This window comes from Pezoporus wallicus, unplaced genomic scaffold (genome assembly GCF_028554395.1).
Source record: "Pezoporus wallicus isolate ANWC-B61680 ecotype Strahan unplaced genomic scaffold, APGP_CSIRO_Pwel_v1 contig_6978, whole genome shotgun sequence".
Taxonomy (NCBI): domain Eukaryota; kingdom Metazoa; phylum Chordata; class Aves; order Psittaciformes; family Psittacidae; genus Pezoporus; species Pezoporus wallicus.
In genome coordinates, this window is record NW_026637190.1 from 1,760,705 (window position 1) to 1,781,102 (window position 20,398).

A 20,398-nucleotide genomic window follows, 5' to 3' on the forward strand; every position below is an offset into this window, starting at 1 on the left:
AAAGGTGAGCTTGCATCTGTCAGTGCTCAGTGGGGATCTCTGATACCCATCCCAGGAGAGGAGCTGGGAAGGGTACAGTCTGCCGATGCTCTCACTCATCATGAAGTGGCATTGAGAGAGGAGGAAATGTCTCAAACCACCTTTGGTCCTGCTGATCCAGCCCTGGGATAAACAAGAGACATCACACGGTCGGATGACCTGAAAGGCTAAAGAAAGGAAAGGAAAGGTTTGAGCAGCACAGACCTGATGAAGGCTGCCTGTGCCCACTTCAGCAGAGGAATGCAGATAACATGGACCCTCCCTCCTCGACTGACTGGCTGCTGGGTACAGGATGTTTTGTTCTTTTCCTTTCCTGTTTTCTCTTCTTTGTGGGCCAGTGTTTTTGTTTAGTTTCTTTTCTCCTTTTCTCTTTCCAAACCACAGCTCAGGCCAACATAAATTATTTTCTTTAACTGGTTCCACTACACTAGGTACAGAGCATACTCTCTAGGAAAAAGAAAGGCTTTTGCTCTTCATTTCCTTGTCTCTTCTACTCACCATCTGAGAGTACAGCTGAGTATGTGATCCCACAGCAGAGTATTTGATCCCTGAATGTGATCCCACAGCAGAGATACAGCATGGAAGATATTTTGGACCAGAGAATGCATTATGCACTCTGCTCTGCTTCTGTATTGGGATGTAAGGGCAGGCTTGATGATACCAGCTTCATCAGTAAATGCTCCTTGGTCACCTCACTGGCTGCAGATTGCACAAAGGACCTAGCCACCCAGAAAAGCTCCAGCTTGAAGCTGGTGGTGACACCCATCTCTATTTACATCTCTTTCATCCTAACTGGGTCCACACTAGGATGCAAAGAAGACTCAAAGCATCATCTTTCACAGAGCCCTGAGGTTGCCTAGGAGGTCCAGACCCATCCCACTCAACTTGCCTGAGCACCTACCTCTGTCCTTCAACCAAATCCTTTTATGCACTTACAGTTAGGCAGGTTAGGCCTTAGGTTTATAGACCAGATATAGGCAAGCAGTGAGCATGATCTGCGAGTGGGTTTTGACACAGCTCCACTAACCCACTTGACACATTCTCAGTTTCTTCCACCTGAGAGCAGGGCTGAAAAGCTGAAAAGCTCCAAAAACCACGTAAAACCAGCATGCAGGTTATCAGTAATTCCTGGTTGGTTTGTCCAGGCTCCACAAGTCAGTGGCGTCTTGGAGGCGTATGTATTTTCTGGCCCTCAGTAGAGTAAGGACCACAGAAATTATATCTGTGCCTCCATCAGGCACAAGTGGTTCCTTATGCCCAGTCCAGGCATCAAGAAACACATGAAACAGTCTCTGAGACCCTACCCAAAACCAATACAGCTACAAGGGCAGGCACCTACAGGTATCTAGAAGAGCAGAGAGCTCAAGACTGGGGACTGGAGCTTGTCCCTTCCTCTATGTGTGTTGGCTGCAGCTCTCTAATGACCTGTGGCATCTTAAGGTAACAGCTACTGAAGTACTGGTGGAAGTCCTCCCTTTATCTCAGCTTGCGTTGGCTCTTCAGATCTGAAACATAGCCACTACTTCCTCCCTCCTAAGGGCAGCCAGAGAAGGAAAAGGACATCTTGCCTCGCCCACCCATCTCCTCACTCCCTATCTCACATGGCAATATTATGTATCCTGTTATCATCATCGCAGTCCATATGAATAAATGAAACAATCTCCTAGAACAATAGGCCTCCATGATATCGTGACCACCTGGTGTTTTTTATTGGCTTCACAGCCAGTACCTTTTTTTTTTCCACCCCATAAAAAAGAATTAGTCAATCCATAAGTGCACACCTGGCTTTTCACACTGCCGCGGAAAGAACAGGGGGAAGGCAGCTATTCACCAGCGAGTGTTTACAACCTGCTTTAACTTCAGATGCCGTCACAAATGCTGCCAGATGAACCCAATCCTACGCATCCCTTTCACCTTCAAAGCCTACCTCTGCGTTTCAGTGCTCAGGCAGCAAATGAGGCTTCTGAAAGGCACACGTCGCACATAGGGATAAACTATGCGCTCCAGCTCGACGCAAAAGGTGTTCTAAATGCTTCAAGCACAAAAGCCCACTCAAAGTGCAAAAATCAGCAGTATTTTACAAGCCTGTTTTGAAGGTACTTTTGAGTCTTCCCATCACTACACAGATGCTGCTGCCCGTCCCCATGACCACAGTATATTAGCTCCAGCAGCTTTTCAGCGGCTCAGCTTTGCCACAGCTTCCTGCTTTTGAGCATACCCTCTGCACTCAGCTGGAGCTTTGCCAGCCCCATCTTTTTGCTTAGGTTTGGTTCAGTTTAGTACAAGGTGAGGGGAGATGCAGAGCAGTGGCTTTTTGTGTTGGAGAAAACAAATAAAAAAGTCCAAATGCTGCACCTGAAGGCTGTAGAACTGTTGTTTCCAATGAAACCTTATCGCTCCTGTTATAGAGACAGTTCAGAGACCAGCATGCATGAGTAACTTTAGAATATGTGCTCCTAATTATTGGCAGCTTCTTTCGGGAGCTACTACCTTCCCTTCTCCCTCAATACGTTGGCTAAATCCTTGCTCATTTAAAACAAAGATAAAAAAGAGAAAAAGATGGGTGGGCTTTGAAGGAACACCCACAATTATTACTGTAATGCATTTAACTAATTGGCAGTGCTGATCTACCAAGCATCCCAAGTGAAGGTGAGCCCTTCAGCTAAGTCTACAGTTAGGGCTTGTCTTTGCTGCTTGAAAAAGCTGGGTTTGGGGTTTCTTTCTTAACCTCAGAATGACTGAGGTGCCTGAGTTATCCTGAGGTAAAACTATAATAAAGAGAAAGCATTTCGTTTTGACTGAGGTGAATTTGCTGAGGTCAGTCCTTCATCCCTGAACCCCACCGCACCATGAGTTTGCCCCGGGGCTAAACCGAAGGACCTCTCTCTCCCCTCTACTTTTGCCCTGACTAGTGAGCTGAAGCAGCTTAGCTGTGCTTTAACATGTTTCACCTAACGCAAGTTTGAAGTCCTGAGGACACCAAGAAGTGTTTTACCTTAGGCTTAGAACCAGCAGTTACGCAGTGCCTGATCTAATACTTCGTAACTATGCTAAAATAACAAATACAGAAATGTGCTTAGAACCCCCAGGACTAGACATGTCTCCATCAGCACCACCATGGGCACTGTAGAAGGAGAGAGAAATGTGTTTTTTCCAGCAGTGCCCTGTTTTATTACCCTTGGCAATAGTTTCTTCATTATTTTCTCCTCTTTCTGTCTTTGTCCCTTCAGCTGAGAGCTCTCTAGGGCAAGGACAATGTCTCATAGCAGGCAGAACCTTGAGCAAGGCTTCTCACCCCATTGCAGTGGAGCACATTGCCCAAGAAGACAATTGGGTAACTGAAGCACGGTTCAAATCAGTGTCCTCCAGTGACACACCCACACCCACAGCAGTGCTTTGACATGCGTTAGGGACTTAATTTGTTTGCCCTTGTTGACCTGTAGGTGAGTGCAAAGCCAGGTTTTCACGTTGACTTTTGGTCTAGGTATGTGAGCAAAGCAGGAGTGAAGAACATGTTCCACCTTTATTTTGCAAAGACCTGGCTGGTTTCCTCTATACCAGAGGGTGGTTTGGCTGCTGGGGTTTCTGTAGAACCTGTGCTTTTAGAGTAAGTTCTGGTTGGTTGGTTGGTTGGTTTGCTCGTTTGCCTCTAAAGGGATATTTGCTCTATTTTTATCACCAGGAAAGCAACACAAAAAGAACAGAATTAAAAGTGACCAAGATTAAACAAAAGTTTTCCAAAGAGATGGTGCTTTTTCAGTTATTGCTTGAAAGGAAAGCATCTCAGCAATGTTTGTCGCTCCCTGTGATCTCTCCCTATCAACACCTGTGAAAGTGGTTTACTGAGAGAGAAGAAAACACACAGATTCAAGCAAATACTAAGGAGCATGCACCAAGAAAATGCAAGAAATTCTTAGCAGTGAATGTATTAGTAGTAATGCTTGCACCAGGAGGCAAGGCCCAAATCTGAGAAGAGAGTTTGCCAAAACAGTGCTCTCACCGAGATATTACCCCACAGAGAAAGTCATTGGTCTAAACCCAGCAATGATATTAGACACAGAAGAACTCACTTAACATATATGTTTCTAAAACCAGACCTCAGGGTTGATCATCCCTAGGAGATATGTTCTATTCTAGTCAAGGAACAGACAGCAGTTTTCATATGGAATGAATGAAACAAATAAACATTAGATTGAAAGAGAAGTTCAACTTAACTGCTTTGCCAGCAACTCCAGATGAGACAGAGACAAAACTCACTCCTTAATATTATCCCAGGACCGTGCAAATAACTAATTTATTGGTTCACTTGAATTTTTAAAATGCAGAGTTTGATAAAAATTCAACTCAGATCAACTCAGAATGAAAACATTCAGAATTTTTGGTGAGTCAACAGAGTTCAAAGATCAATTCAAAAAATATTGATTTCATTCAAATTTAATACAGGTGCATATTTTGTCTCAGGCTTTTAGCCATTATTTTTTGAAACCACACACACACAAATTGCGAATCAAAACTGCCTTTTAAAGAAAAATATCAACATACTTCTTTGTAAAACATGGAAATGGAGGTTTGTGGCTTTTTAATAATTATTTACTAATTCAGGATTTTTATTTCTGAGAAAAGTGTGTGCTGCAAGAAACAATAAGTCACAAAATATTTCTAACCCATTGTGTTCTTTACATTTTATAAAATAAAATAAAATAAAATAAAATAAAATATACAATGGGGATTAAAAGCAGCTCAGATTTAAGTTAGTTTTTCCACCATCACTAGGCCAAAGTGCAGACCCAAGGCAGGATCTCGGTATTCAGCTGCCAGCACTGTCATTTTTCAAGGGCCAAACCCACCTCCACCACCCAAACAAAAAGAAAATTGGTGGCTCCCAGCTCCTCATGGAGAAATCCATAATTTGCATGAGGGCTGTGATCTGAAGGTGTCATGGAATGAGGAGCTGAGAAAGAGACTCTGTATGTCCTACACTAGCATAAGAGTCAAGAGTAGCCTCCTGCAAGGACCAGCCTTCATGGAGGAAAGAGGTGAGTAGTGAGATGATTTCTCACTCAGTGAATATATGAGCTTCAAGCAGGAAAATACTTGAATTAGTACCCTCAGGAAACAAGGTGTGAAAGGTGAAAGGAAGGATGCAATGCAGCAGCAGGATCACATTGTAGTCGATCCCAAAGAAAAAAGCGAGAGCAGAGCTGCAGCTGTTCTATTATTGGCATAAGAAATCATCAGTGGGTTTGAAGCATAACCTCTGATCTCAGCTCTGATACTAGAACCCTGGTTCTCTGTTTTTCTAACAGATGTAACTAGAAAGAAATGGGAAGATTGGTGCACCCCAAGGTGTTTGGATCATGAACTCTTCACCTGGCGCTGGGAATCCAGGTTGGGAGGCAGTCGTGCTCATAAACAAGAGCTATTTCTGGGTTTTGACCAGGGCTCTGCATGAGAAGGAGTTCACTTTCAGGCGCTGAGGCAGCATCAGTTTGTTCCACTCACGGCAGCGGTTGACTTCTTTACCTGCTTAAGAGGGTCGCAAAGGAAACAGCTAACTCATCACTTTTTGTTGTCAGTTACAACTACAAAGAGACCCTAAAAGGTTTTATCTGCTCTTGTCAAACTTCAGTTGGGAGCAGCAGATAGAAGCTGCAGTTCGTTTTCTCTATTTCACAACGGGGGTGCTATAAATAGAAGCCTGTGTGTGGCTTCTGGCTCTCCGAATACATGCTTCACACCTTCTCCATTTTCTTTTTAACACCCACATAAACATTTGCATGTCACCAGACCCACAGAGACACACATTTTCCACAACATGCATATCAGGAAGAAAAAGAGAAGAAGCAAGAGTTCTTTTTACATGTAAGCCTGCATGTGTAGGGGTGCCTGCGTGCGTGTTTGCATACAGCAAGGTTTCTGCTCGTGCAAATGGAGCTTCAAGCAGCCCATATTATTTGACCTTTGGGATGCTTAAAAATCCACTTGGCTGCCCTGAATTTCACATCTCAACTCCTATGTGCTGCGGTGTGAGTTGGCATCATTAATACCTGCCCGGTATTACATAGGAGTTCATAATACTCCCGTGCATGGCAAAGAGGCTCCTGTGCTTGTTCTGTTGTGCAATTTAAGCCCCCAAAGTGCATTAGGAGGGAGACTGGCCTTGGAGATGGGGAAGGCTTGGCAGAAGCTGTGACTCTCTCCTCCGGGCCAGCACTGGGGAAGCTGAAAGAGGAAAACCAGGATGTGGAGAGGCTGCAGCAGAATGGACCCTCTGTAAGCTGGGCGCGGGAGAAGTCGTGGGTGCCTCTCGCAAAGTGCTGAGAACACTGAGAGCCTTCCAGCGTCTGAAGGACTGGTTCCCTGCCTCACGTCAGGGCTGCTTCCTGTTAGCAGTTTCAAAGAGGTAAAACACAGTGCAGCTGCTCTGCTTTCCGCTTACTGTACCGAGAGCTCTGATTGCTCTGTCCTACATCAGCCTGCAGAACGTGCCCTCTTTGGCATGATTTTAGGTTTCACATTATGTTTCTCCCCTTTTTCTTTTTTCTTTTTCCTTCTTTTTTTTTTTTTCCTTCTGTTTTGTTTTTGATTTCTCCTTCGAACTTCCATATAGCCAGTGCATCACATAGCCCTGTCACAGGGCAAAATCAGCCATCGAGAAACCTTTGAAGTTACCCTGGAATTTAGTTTTTATGCCAAAAAGTGCATTTTCCTTAAGTTGTCTGCCAGGCTGGACTGCGTCAAATACCCTTCTGACACGCAAGCTGCCTGAAGACCTGTGTGCGGGTACCAACAGTCGCATAAAAACAGGAGAGAAGAGAACTGTGAGGTTTTTCTCACCCCCTCCCTCCCTTTCCTATCTCTGCACAGGTGTGCCAATTGCAAAGATCCACAGAAACCTTCGACTTCCCGCTGCAAATGTGAGATTAATAAAAAAAGGGGGAAGGATTCTCTTTGATTTTTTTACTGACAATTGAAAACCCAGTGATGTTCTGAAGTTCCAGTACAGACACAGCCCATTTAGACTTGGTTTACCACTTTCCACACCAATCCAATGTTATATACCGGTGTTATACAACAGTTCAAGTTCTCAGATGGCAGTGTCTTGTCATGCAATTCTGTTGCCATAGCCTATTTTTAACAAACAGTATCAATGCATATAAACTTACAAGAATTGCTCCTTTATTGACTCATGTCCATGCACTGTGGTTTAGGTATATATCATCTTAAAGGAAATGGGTACATTCATGAACGAGACTAAATCACTGAAAAACTTGCAAAACGACCCGGGTAACCATGTTAACTTCCTTTAAAAAGTGAGTTAAGTGTCTTTAAAAGAATAAAGAAGTGCTTGGCTCAGCTGGGTTATTGTCAAGCCATTATATGACGTTATAAGTGTTATACATTATAAGAGTTACATATATTAAAGTGTTATAAGTGTTTCAATTACCTTTTTTAGTATAAAAAAATTATTGACCGCATGGCAGTCAAGTGGCCTGGCAAAACTAAGACTGGGCTGAACCTTCCTTAGTGGAAAGCTTTTCATGGTACATGACTAATGAAGTTAGCCAAAGTGTGTCTCAGTCATAGTGAGATCGGTAGCAGGGCACCCAACGACACAATGGAGAAAGACTCTAGTAGCTGGACATTCTGCAAGCAATGGGGTGATGTCAGCAGCAGCAGTGGTAAAAGCCTTGATAGAAACTACATGAAAAGTTCCTGTGTTCACGATGAAAAATGGGTTTTGGAAGTGAATTTCCCATGGCACTAAATTGGTTGCAAGGGAAGGATACAGAATCACACCAGCCGAGGCTCTGGTCTATCATTCAATTAAGGAACTGAATGTATGAAATGTCTTGCTTTGTTGTTTTAACTAGACTGCAAATGTGTTTACAAGATAAAATAAAAGGAAACTGTTGTCTGGTTTCTTTAAAATGTCCATCTTTTTGACCTTCCCAGGTGCCTTGTGGGTTCTCAGTAGCAGCTGCTGATATGTGGGGAAATAGCTCTGGAATGAAAAATGAACTTAAATACAGAAATATAAATAAATCCAAGGGAATTCTCCCAGTTTCTGCAAACAGTACTCAGTCTTTTCTAATATGACCAACTCTGAGCTGCTGCCAAATGTCTGGATTGAAGATCTAGGAAAGCTGGTATCTCCAGCATCTTCATATAACCTCTGTCCTCCCTGGTGTGTCTCATAGAGAAGGCCCAACAACACGGTGTGAAGATTTGTTCATCTGGGCCTTCACAACATTATTCTGAAGGGGTTTTTCTTAAATTCAATCTCCTTATCACTCTCCTGAAGACATCAAGGTCTCATGGTGAGGGAAGGGGAGGAGGCTGCTGAGGCTACAAGGCAGCTGTCCTGGTCCTCAATCTCTGCTCTCAGTGTGAGCAGCACCAATGGTACTAAACGAAAGAGCCCGTTTCCTTCTAATACTAATATTTCTCAATTAGTAAGTAAAGGAATTAATAGAAGCAGCTAATAAAGAACATTTATGAACTTGCAGTAGCACAAGCTTGGACTGGTACCTACTTTTTTTTGATCCCTGTATACTTTGAGTTCCCAGACAACTAAGTACCAGGTAGATAAGTGTGGGGTATAGTTTATCTTGACCCATCTGAGTTATGCATCTCATCTATGTTGGCCATCCAACCATCACTTGGGAGATAGATACCTTCATAGGATGACTCTCTTTACCATTCTTACAAAGCAGCTTTGTCAGAATTGTCCAGCCTGAGTAATGAGGAGCCTGACTTCTGCCTAAAACATATCAAAACCTGAAAGTGGACAGAGCAAAGAGAAATCCCCTGAAGGTGTTTATCCCCTGAGTGTGTGAATCGTGTTCACAAGTATAGGACCCCTCATAAGATGCAGTCATTGCTTTCTTTCTCAAAGTCAGCACAATCCAGCCCTTAAAGAGAACTTTGCACTATAAAAAGTGGACCAAAATCCTCTTTGGGGCCCATAAGCCTCTCCTCAGCCACCATCACTGTTCAGCAGGTGCCTGCAACACTTATGTTAGTATGTTCCCACCACAGGACAAGACCTCTGGGAGCCTGGCCTTGGAGATGGTCCAAGGGAGAGCAGCAGAATACTTCTGTCATATCCTTGGCTGGGATGGGATGTGAAGTCAGGCAGTCATCCCATGATCTTCTGGACTTAGATGATTCTGAGAAAAAGCTGGATATGAGCCAGGTTTGTCTCCAAACCTTTGAAATACTGGGCACTGAGGAGTGCTGAGAGAGCTATACATGGGGTATGTGTTTAAAGGCTCTGGATGCTCAGACAGGTAGCTTTCCAAATTTGGAGTTGTCCAGAAAAGCACATTAAGTGTTCCTAGAGGATGTTGCGAAGGCCAAGAGGCCCTAAATTTCCCTTCATGGCTTATAAGCAAGGCTTGCATGGTGCCCCCAGGGTATCCCAATGCAAACAGTCAGAATACTTGGCCCACGGGAACACTGTAAAAGCACAATGTGGATAGAGCAAAAGTCTCACTAATAAAGATCTTTAACATCAGTAGTACCCCAACTTCACTGGCCAAAGTCCACCACACTCAACAAGAATGTGCTGAGGGAAAGTTCAAATGCTGCTCTTCCTCTCAGCATGAACTGAAGCAGCAATGGCTTTCTAAGGCATGCAGTATAGGTCCCATCAAGCCATGAGGCACAAATTGAGTCTGCTGTTTTCCAGAGCCCTCCAAGTCACTGTTTGAAATATAGGCAGATCAGATTCTCTCCTAATTTAACATAAAACCACCTGCTTTGGTTACGTTTTCCACGTAATAATGTTCAGAGAGTTCATACTTCACTACCCTTCTCTTACACGCTATCCAGTGTAAAAGAAGGAAAGAGGGGGAAGGCATATGTAAGTTCACATAACTTCAGAATGGAGTTTAATGAGGGAGAGCGTAACACTTAATTCAAAACCAAAGCATCCATTAGCACATTACCTTTGCACCATATCAGTGCAATGCATTTCATTCCCTTTTCCAAATACCATTTAACATAAACCATTTATTTTTTTTCAACTCTTCCCACAAGCATTTTAATGCAGGATTTGGACACCTTTCAGAAGAGTCCTGTGATGTAATGCATTTGAGAGACATAACAATATATGTGGAGTTTGGAAAATCTTCTGCAACGTGAATAAAAATAACTTCTCCTTTCAAAAGGCAAAAACTGACTTGCTGTCAAGGGTTGTGAGAAGGTGGAGAGAATGGAAATTGCCTTCATAATTAGTATTTCTTGATTATCATATATACAACCAGAAAGTCACAAAAGCACCAGGTATGTCTACAGAACACAGCACTAGCTGAAAGGAGCAGAGCTCCACTTACTTGTTTTCCTCTTTATTAGGGTCAAGTCCCATGTTCCCACAGGAATACTTTTGCCTGGATCCAAGCAACTCTAATCTATATCTTCATATATCTCCACACAGTGCTGTGCACATATCTACCAAAAAATATGAATTCAACGGATGAGATTCATCTGAGCTGAATGGTGACCCATGGTGAGTCTTCTTTTCATCTTAAATGAGACATCTTTAGATGGGCAGTAGCCCAGGGACACTGCCACATTGCAACCTTCACAGCTGAAAGCAGCACATATACCGCTCCCCTCCAGGTACTAATTGCTGCCATCAAGTTCTATAACCCTTCATGAGAGGACATCTCAGCTATTCGAGCTTCATGCTGGTCCAGAGCCCAGAGCTGTCCACACTCACCCTAAAACAGAAGACCTTTCTCTAGCTACAGCGCTACTCTCATTTTCAGGTCAGTGAATCTGAAGCCTTAGATTTTGTGGTCTCAGGTTAAGTATCCCACTGGTAAAATCCCCTGTTTCTCATTTCAGATATATCTGCATGTCTGAACGGTCAGTGTGAGGCAGCTGACCTCGTATCTAGTAGTACCAGAAGATTTCTATTAGGTTTTAGTGCATGTGGATTCATGGGAATCTGAATAAACACAGCCCAGCCTGTCCTATACTGCCACAATGCACAGATGGGTTTTGGTCTTTTCATTTTGTTAACTCAAGCAAGTCCTGATTTCATCTTTCCAAGCTAGTCACAAACACTCACCAGTGATTTGGTTCCTGGCTTTGTTTAAAAACAGGATACACTGGCCATGCACTGATCCATATTTGCAACCTGTGTGGTCTCTGTGTCACACTATATGTACCCATGACGGGTTGACCAAATCCTTTAAGCATCATGGCTAATGGCAAATGCATAGACATATATTTTTTGAATAGGACACAGTTATAAGGAAATAAAATATACTTTGGGGACTCAGCAAAAGCACGTTGACAGCTCTCTGAAAATTTGATATCAATTAGGATGAGATACGGTCTACAATGCTTACACATGTTAGTAATATTTAAATCCACAGGGACATCCCATTGAAGACACCAGTACTTACTAGAGTTCCAGATCTGAAATTTAACTGTGTGACACTGAGAATGACAAAGGAGGAAGGCTATCATGGTTTTTCGTTAGAATTTCTAGCAGCAAATTTAGTCCTCTATATTCACTTTCAAGAGTCCCAAATCACAAATTTGCCCTGAAGTATATTAATTTGTCATAAAATTGAACTTTTGACTCAAATAAAATCCTAAATACATAAAAATTCTCCAGGGATATTTTGAATGTCTTTCTGACATAATGGAAACTATAAGGAAAAGAAAAAAAACAGGGGGTGAAGCAGCTACATTTGACCAAAGGAAGACAAACATCTGGCTAGAGAAGGATGCGCTTTCAATAATATTTTTTTCCCTGTATCCAGGTACATCTTTGTCAGCTCAATAAAAGATACAGTAATGGGGTGTGCCTGTGAGACAGGTAACTGCCTATATAACACTGTTTACAGTGTGCTGCCAAAACCCTGGAAATTAATTTTTAACAGGATGCCTGATATTCCTTCTACCCCCAGAATCTATTCCAGCACTATCCATAACTTCCCTGCTTGCATTTTCTTACCATATGCTAATCTTATGAGACTGTATCAGGATGTTGTCATTAACTGAGCAGAAAAACTGGTCTCAATATTTCAGATAAAAGCATCGTACCTGGGACCAGCTAATGATAAAGCAGTGAAACAAAGGCAGCACATCTTTTAGGCTACCCATTAGACTATCCTTGTTGCCCTCATTCTGGCACTGCAGCCTGGGGTTAGGCTGGGTGATTGCACCCCATCCCAGTTCTTTCTGGGGAACTGTAGTCTTCAGCCAACATCTCTCCTGAAGGAAAATCCCTGTGGTTTGTTACCAAATGCAGGGATAGATAAGGAGCGATGAGATTGTGGTGAGATGGGGAAGTTTCTGTTTTCCCCATGAGCAAATAGATCCCATGCTCAGCACAAAAGTAGTCTAAGATGAGCAGCTGGGTCCTTGCCCGGGTGAATTTGGAGGTGAGATGGTGACAAGTTATCAACGTGCCTAAGAGAATAAAAGGCGTGTGGCCTCTCTCTGATCTGTGTTAATCCTAGGGGAACATGATAGGAAGGGGAGTAGGTGACCACAAAAAATAACCACAAAAACTTATTTGGGAATGTCCTTTTCATTCAACCTGCACAAGAAGATACCATAGCACTGTATTGTCATTTGTAATCAGAGGAGATGCCACTGACAACATTATTCATTTTGTATATGTGTGTGTGAGTTAAAAAGTCCCTCTTCTGAATGGTGGTCTGGTTACACACGCAGATAGAGGAAGCTCAAGCTGCTGCTTACCTCATCCTGGTTATCCTATATAATGATGGCAGTAAATCCCACAGGAACAGTATCTGTCCCTTGTAAATCAAGAGAGCTCAATCAGCAACATCACTTAAAGGAAGTCTCCACCTCACAAAAATTATGTAGAGCTGGTGGTATGTTATCTCTGGCCCATTTTTCCCCAGCATCTTCCTGATGGAAGAGACGAGGCTTTTTATCATGAGATGCTGAAGTGACATTCCTACCCATTGACACCCAAGGTGCTCATCCATCATGAGCCTTTTCTAGTCCCTGTTGTTCATCCTGCAGGACACTTTTCCACTCATACCTGGAAGAGAAAGTCTGACTTCTGCCATATCTGGAAAGAAAGGAATTCACTGAGCAAGAAACAAATGAAATTACAAGCTAAGATTTTGTCCATGTCCTGGAGCTGGCATTAGGTCTAACAGGGACAAAGTCATCTTCACTTACGCAAGTCCTTTCTTTAACTGGCCCTTGGGCAATCAGCTCAGATCTGCAATGAAGATGTCTGTGTATGGGCCAGTAAGTAAAAACCACTTCCCAGAGGCCGTGCTCTTCACAGGCATGGCCACAGTCATCAAATTGCACAGCCCTACGACCCCAAAGCAGTTCTGCACCAGCAAAACTCAGTGCCATAGAGAAAGGAGTAGATACTTGTATGGGTGACTTGTTTCTTCTGGTACAAGCACACAAATACTGAAGCTGTGCTTCAGTGCAAGGATGTCACTTGCCTGTAGAGTGTTCTCCACATGCAAAGAACCATGTAGCCACGTTCCCTGCAGGGCACCTCTTAAAGAAAACTTGTTGTTTCTCCCAAATGAAGGAGGAAGGAAGAGCTTGTGGTTAGTGCAGCAAATGGAGGCTCAGGAAATCTCTGTTCATATCCTGGTTCTAGCACAGGCTTCCTGTGTGACCTTGGGCAAGTCCCTTAATCTCTCTCTCTGCCTCCCTTCCCCCATGTGTAAAATGTGGATAAAATAGTTCCCACTCCTAATAGGACTCAAATCTTAAATTGACATACAAATGCCACTGTACAGCAATGCAATAGTCACATGTGTGGACCAAACTTTCCTTACCTGTCTGTGATAAGATAACAGGACTCCCAGCTCTAGTGTTCATAAATGTTTTCCATTATCTAGGTTACAAGATGTTCCCCTCCACCACCCATGTATTAATGGGTATTAACAGGTAATTCTGTAGCTTTAAATGACAAAACCTTGTTGATCAAAGTGGGTCTGATATTTGCTCTGTGCGCATCACTGATTTACTGAGGTGGAGCCTGAGATGCTTTCTGAACTGTTTTATTTGTTGTATAAGTCTCTGTAACAAGAAACAAGACCAAGACAAAACTAAGCCCTAATTTACACTTGCAACAGTAGCTTATTGTTTAGAAAGAGACTCCCTGGTTAATCTGTGAACAGTCCAGTGAGTTCCCAGCGCTTCACTCCTGTAGGTGACCAAAAAGATGCTGTCTCATGCTTTTGTTCCTATACAATCACGGGTGTCACTTCTTCCCACTCCAGACAATCCCACTTCAGTCATCCACTGTGAAGATGTGCTGGTCAAATATCTGGACATCCAATAATAGAGGCTGTTTCAGTCAAGTTGGCCTTATCATACTGTCTACCAATGTTTAAAGCAATTCAGGGGGAACCAAAAATAAGAAAAGAGTTTTAATCCAGAACTTTTCCATGTACAGGTGAGAATGTGACAAACCTGGGCTGTAAAGACAGAGACAATAGGTTAGCAAGTCCATCAAAACCATATGTGCTCACTCTTCAGGCAAAAAAAGTGCTGTGAGACTTTATTTAAAACATACATTCTGTTCTCACATCCCTTTGAAGAGATCATGTGGGATAATTTGGAGTCTCCTTCTTACACAAACATTGCAAACATTTCCTGTTGGTAACTATAAAAGGACAGGCTAGCTAAGTAAACAGTCCTCTTCATAGTTGTGTCTAAGCAGGAAAGCCCTGTATTCTTCACCAATAGCTCCATTGATGACTACAATTGTTCTTGTTATTGTTTGCATTCGTAATAACACTGATTATAACAAAAGATCAAAACAGGAACTTCCTTAAACTTATTAAATGATTGCAATGGGGGCCTGCATGTTGCTGGCATAAGGGTGAATGTGCGTTGACGTACTAGAAAAGGGGGAGCCAGATCGTCAGCTTGTGTAAATCACTGTCTTCACCTCCAGCCGAGGACCTGGCTTCATAGCGGCATCTTGTGCTACACGAAACCTCAAAATGCCCTGCTGTTACCCACTAAATTTCCCCACTCACCATTTTCTTGTGCCACGAATGAAAGAAAAACTGAAATATGACAGAATAATGGACCAAAAGCATAAAAGGAGTTAGCATAGGACAGAGACCTCCCTCCCACCTGTGTCCCTGAGGCATTCAGCCAGTCCATACACTGTTTCCTTTTCTGTGTTCTTCTCTTTCACTTATCAGCTATTATTTTCTATCGTTATTATCTTATTATTACCTCCTAAGAAGCCTACAGATTTCTTTCAGATTTACAACAGAGGAAACAATCAGCCTCTGAGGTGTAACAAACTATCTACTGCTGCCACTGCTAAACACACCATTCACAGCATCTTCAGCTTGTACTGCACCACCAATGGCCAGCCTCTTTGGTATCACATGAAGAAACATACCCATGCTGGGTTAGATACTAGAGATACAGCTTTGAAGTGGATGATGTATGCTAACATCTTCCTCTCCCAAGCCAAGCTCTACAGTTAGTTTGTTTTGGCTCCTCAATCCTATGTCCCAAGTATGTGAGTTCTCACCACTTAGGCAGAGAAGCAGTAGACACATCACTGATTATATCATACCATCCCAAATTCTGGTTGGCTTGCTCTTTGTTCTCTCTCTCTCTGTAAGAACAAGATTGAACCAAAGGTCTGACTTAGAATAGGGAACTTCCACTGGTCCAACCAAGAAACTTCCCTTTTTTTATCAGACTGGGTCTCCCACAACTTAACAATGTTTAATCAGTGCCCAGGAGAACAGTTTCTAGTAAGACAATATGTGATGTTTAGAAATGGTTCTAATCTCCTAAACGTCTTGCTGCTGACTTACCTGGAGATCTCCATGCCACACAGAGAATGCAGGCGGGCCAGTCAGACTTTCTGAATCTTCTTCCTAAGGTTCCTTTCTACATCTCTGTAGGCAGACAGTCAGGATCCACTCTGCAAGAAGGATGCCTGAGAAGACAGCCCAAAGCCCAGGAAGGAGCCTTCCTGCAAGTCCCTTGCAGTGACTGGATGGGGATCAGCCTTTAGGTTTTTCTTGCCCATGTAGTATCACCATGTTTTATGAAAACTTTGACATCTTCATCCCCAGCATTTTCTCTAAATGAAGAGGCAACAGAAACCGATTTGTTCAGCCTTTGTTCAGCTTGCAAAATGATTTGTGTTTCCTGTGTGTAAAAGAGGTTTCACATGATGTCAGGTGAACCATCTCGTAGTTAAAACTTACTATGGAAAGTTGTGTCCTGTGCCAGCTGAGGCACGTTGGTGTGTTCCTGTGTGTCCAAGGAAATCCCCCTTCATTTCCCTTAGTCCATCTGTAGAAAGGTAATCACAACTGTCCCCTTTTCCACGGGGGTTGAAAATGACCAGGATGAGGAACAATCCCTTACACACATGTACATTACCCGGCACCATGGCAGCTCAAGAAATAACCCACATATCACCAGGATATGGCACAAGAAGAAAACCAGAGCATTGCACCCTTATGGAAAGAACCCCCCAGACCTTCTCCACATAACACACAGAAGTTGCTGGGGATTCAAAACTTCTCATCCCCCACTCTCACAGCAGATCTGCAGGACTCAGCTGCCCAACTTGAACTCTGAGTGCTCACTGATGGCTCTGTTATCCTCCTCCATAAACAACCCGTAGTAAAACCAGAGCAGTCAATGGCACAGCCAAGAAACCCTAATGCATCTCCATCTTTTAACTGGGATTTGCTCCCACTACAAGCCATCTCAGCCAGTTAAGTGGCTTGCCGTTACTGTTTTGCCCCAAATGACATCACCATTTGGCTATCTGAGCATACCTCTTTGGCTCCTACCACCCCCCTTGGCTCTTTTCCCTGTAAACAGGGCCTGATTAATGTTGCAGAAGAAGGACCGTGAATCACGTATTCCATTCTCTTATGGGAAGTCAGAATGTCAATTTTTCCTAGTTTTAAGCGCAGAGAATTGGGATATTTAATGCAGAATCCCTAGCAACGACACAGAAACTGCAGTCTGAGCCCACAGCTGCAAGCTTCCCAACATACTTTCTTGTAACAGCAGCTGATGAATCACCCACTAGAAGACATGCACTTAAAAAAATATAATGAAACATCATTCACCGATGCTGCCTATTATTACCCAGTCCCAAACACATTACAAGGATGTTCTTTGGTAAGGAAAGGACCCTCACACGCACATCCACAAATCTCTGCTGGGCTGTTTAAAGGCTGAATGGAAATAAGCTGACAGCCGCAGATGTTTGCCCTTCAATCCTGGGTGGCAGCATTTGATGCCCATGGTACTCATCACTACTAATGTTTCCAGCTGGTGGCCAAAAGCTGACACTTGCTCTGAGCGTTTGCTTTGCCGATGAAGGAAATTAAAAGTAAGGTTTTGCAGAGCAGCTCAGGGATGCTGCTGCAGTCGCTTTCCCTTCCCTTTTTCCTGGCTACCTTCCTCAGCTTCCCAAAATGAAATAGAAAATGAACAAAATAAAGCATGATCAGACCAGTCTTTTAAACTGCTTGTGTACATACTGAGCATGAACAATATGGTGGAGCTCCAGAAGAAGGGTGCTGCATAAAAAAAGCTCAGGGAAATAACTGGAGAGCCACACTGTTCTTTAAATGTACCTACTTGGCAAGTGGTACAACTAACTGCAAGTATTATGACTAACAATGAAACAATGAACCAGAAAAAAATCCATGGCTAAATGAAATAGAGGGGCCCTTCTTCACAGGAAGATCATTTCAATCATGTACAGAATCTACGTGAAGTGGATGATCTACCCTGTAGATTGACAAGAGCATCCAGAATGATTTAGGAGTACATTAAACCCATCAAGATGCCCTGGGAAACAAGCTCTTAAATGCCTTACACCCAAAAGGGAATTCTACCCAAGAATGACCTTTCCCCTAACAGAAATTAACTGAAGTCAAATATTAGATAAATACATGTGATGAGACATTCACAGATAGCAGGGTCAAGAGCTGAGAAATATCCACATTAATCTCAACACCATCACTGAGGATTGCTTATAGTGTATTATCAGTGTTTGTTTAGGATATGAGCCTTATTGTGCTAGGTGCTGTAAAAACACACTGAGTATGTCTGACCCAAAGGTATTTCATACATCAATATAAATGCAAGATATTCAAATGCTTATTTCCTAGCTCTGGCATAAAGATGTGGTCAGGGCTGTAACTCCAGGAATGCCTCTTCACTTCTCTATGCTCCATTTCTCATAATGAAAAGTGAAAATAAGTCAGACTTGTCCTCCGATGAGGTGCAAACACTTGGGAACTGAAGCAGTCTCTGATGGATTTATTAAGCCCTTGAGCAAAGCCACTCAAGAGCCAAGCAGTTGTTTCAGAGCATACCATCGTATGTGTTGCACCTCATGTGATGGAGAGAGGTGGCCCCGCTTTTCACCCTCTCAGTGTTGTGGTTGTAGCTAGTCCTATAGGACCTGGCAAAGGAATGAGGATGATGGAGAGAGATTCTGAGATTTACCCCACAGCAAAGCAGGAGGCAAGAAGGCAAGTCCTAACTGACATCTTCTGCTGCACTAGAGTTGGGGTGGGCTTGGACTAGATATGGTGTGTTTTGTCCCCAGGGGGCAAGCATAGGGAGGGATTTAGGAGAAGAGGTGGAAGAGGGAAGGGATATAGGTACAAAATCAAAAGTGCTACTAAGTATCCTCATCACTCAAAGGTCTCTCGTTTTTACAGCCCAATGTAAGATGAGCTGGCGTGTGGTGAGAGGTCATCATCTCCATCATCTGATGCTCAGGACTTGAGAAAAGATCTAGTTAACTCTGTCTCTTCAAATACACAGCCTCGCATGGATTACAGATCCCACCTGCATGGCAGTTTCTCCATTACCAAAGCCAAGAGGGACTTTCAAACCTTGAAAGGTATAGCTAGAGATATGTCAGAGAGGACGAGACCAGGTCAGCTTTCAAACCTGGATAGCACAGCATCTGCACATCCTAAAGCCATTCCCTCCCTCATCACATCGCCTCTTGTCCAGGTGAGCCAAGAAGACTCATCTGTTAGAAAGGGGCTGGTAAATGATCTAACCTGAGTTTTTCTTCAGCACCTTTGAGTTGGCCAAGAAGATGTCTATGGCTATGGAATCAAACTCAGAGATTCAGGCTGTTCATCTTCTGGTGGTTAAATCCTGATAATATAGCCAAAGCCCAAGGCATTTGAATCAGTTTTACTGGGTGGAATTGGAAACCAGTTTTTCCTTTGCCACTGCCTACTAGGAAACCCTCCTTTGTCACCTCTGCTCCTGCTAAGAAACCTTTCTTTGCTTCCTCTTCTACCCAGTGGCCAGCCCAGACTGGGTATGCAAGAGCAGCATGAAACTTTTTGCACTAAGGCAAATTAACTCTCGATTTTAAGAACAAATAAAGCCACACAGATGCGAAGAGCCACACTGTTCCATGCTAGGGATGTAACTCTGCTGCTCCCCATTTGCATGACACCCAGAGTAACAGAGGCAGCATGAAATACAGCCGCTCTTGAGTAGGTGGAGGAGAGTATCCAGTTGACTCAGAGCATCATTCTGCACCAGGGTGAAAATTTAAGGGCAGCTGGAGGATGAGAGGGGAACTCGCCTGACTGAAGAGTTTGTTATGTTGATACTGCTGGGGTGGGGGGGGGGGAAATAGCTGTAGGGTCTTCTTTAGAAGCTCTCTGTTCATAGAGGGCTATGGAGGTGGAAAGAGGGGGAAATAATTACTAAATTGTGATTGCTATCTTCAGTAGTTACAGAGGATAGGCCACACAAGCATCTTAATAGTGGAGGCACCTTGGTATTTATTTGCTGTTATTGATTTACATGAAGTGATTTAGGAACCATATCATCTGGAAGGTGCTATAGGACAGAAGGATAAAACTTTCTCAGCTAAAGGAAAAGACCACTGAGAGAAACACAAGGGTTGGGTCTCATCTCACCTGCTCTCCAGCCTATTAAAGTCTAGGAGAGAGACACCAACGAATGACTCCTCTGACCCATGCTGCATCCTTAGTCTGGCAGTGCAGGTAGAGCAATACTTTTGTTGTGCCAGAGCTGGCCGCAAGAAAGCCACTGAGCAGGGTCCATCAAACCACTATGACACTGGCTTCCTATTGTGTGGAGTAGCCCAGAGACCATCCCATCCCCTCTCCCCACCACCCACTTTACCATACCTAATTTGGCTGTAAAGGTGAATGCAAAAGTCAGCATCCAGGAGGAAGGTGGGAAAGGTGCAGGACACCTCATGGCAGTTTTGTTTCTGATCTTCTATATGGTGGCTGTGTCCCTGCTGTGCCTTTTCCAGCTGTAAGTTCCTGTGGGCAGGCAATGCCTTTTACTGCAATTGCAT

The 20,398-nt window shown here is 43.4% G+C and overlaps 1 long non-coding RNA gene across 1 annotated transcript; it reads left to right on the top strand.

Moving 5' to 3' along the window:
* Positions 1 to 244: 244 nt before the first annotated feature.
* LOC130596301 (uncharacterized) lies at positions 245 to 743 on the top strand. Its single transcript, XR_008971501.1, has 2 exons — positions 245 to 324; positions 471 to 743. It is a non-coding gene; the product is annotated as an uncharacterized LOC130596301 (long non-coding RNA).
* Positions 744 to 20,398: the final 19,655 nt, after the last annotated feature.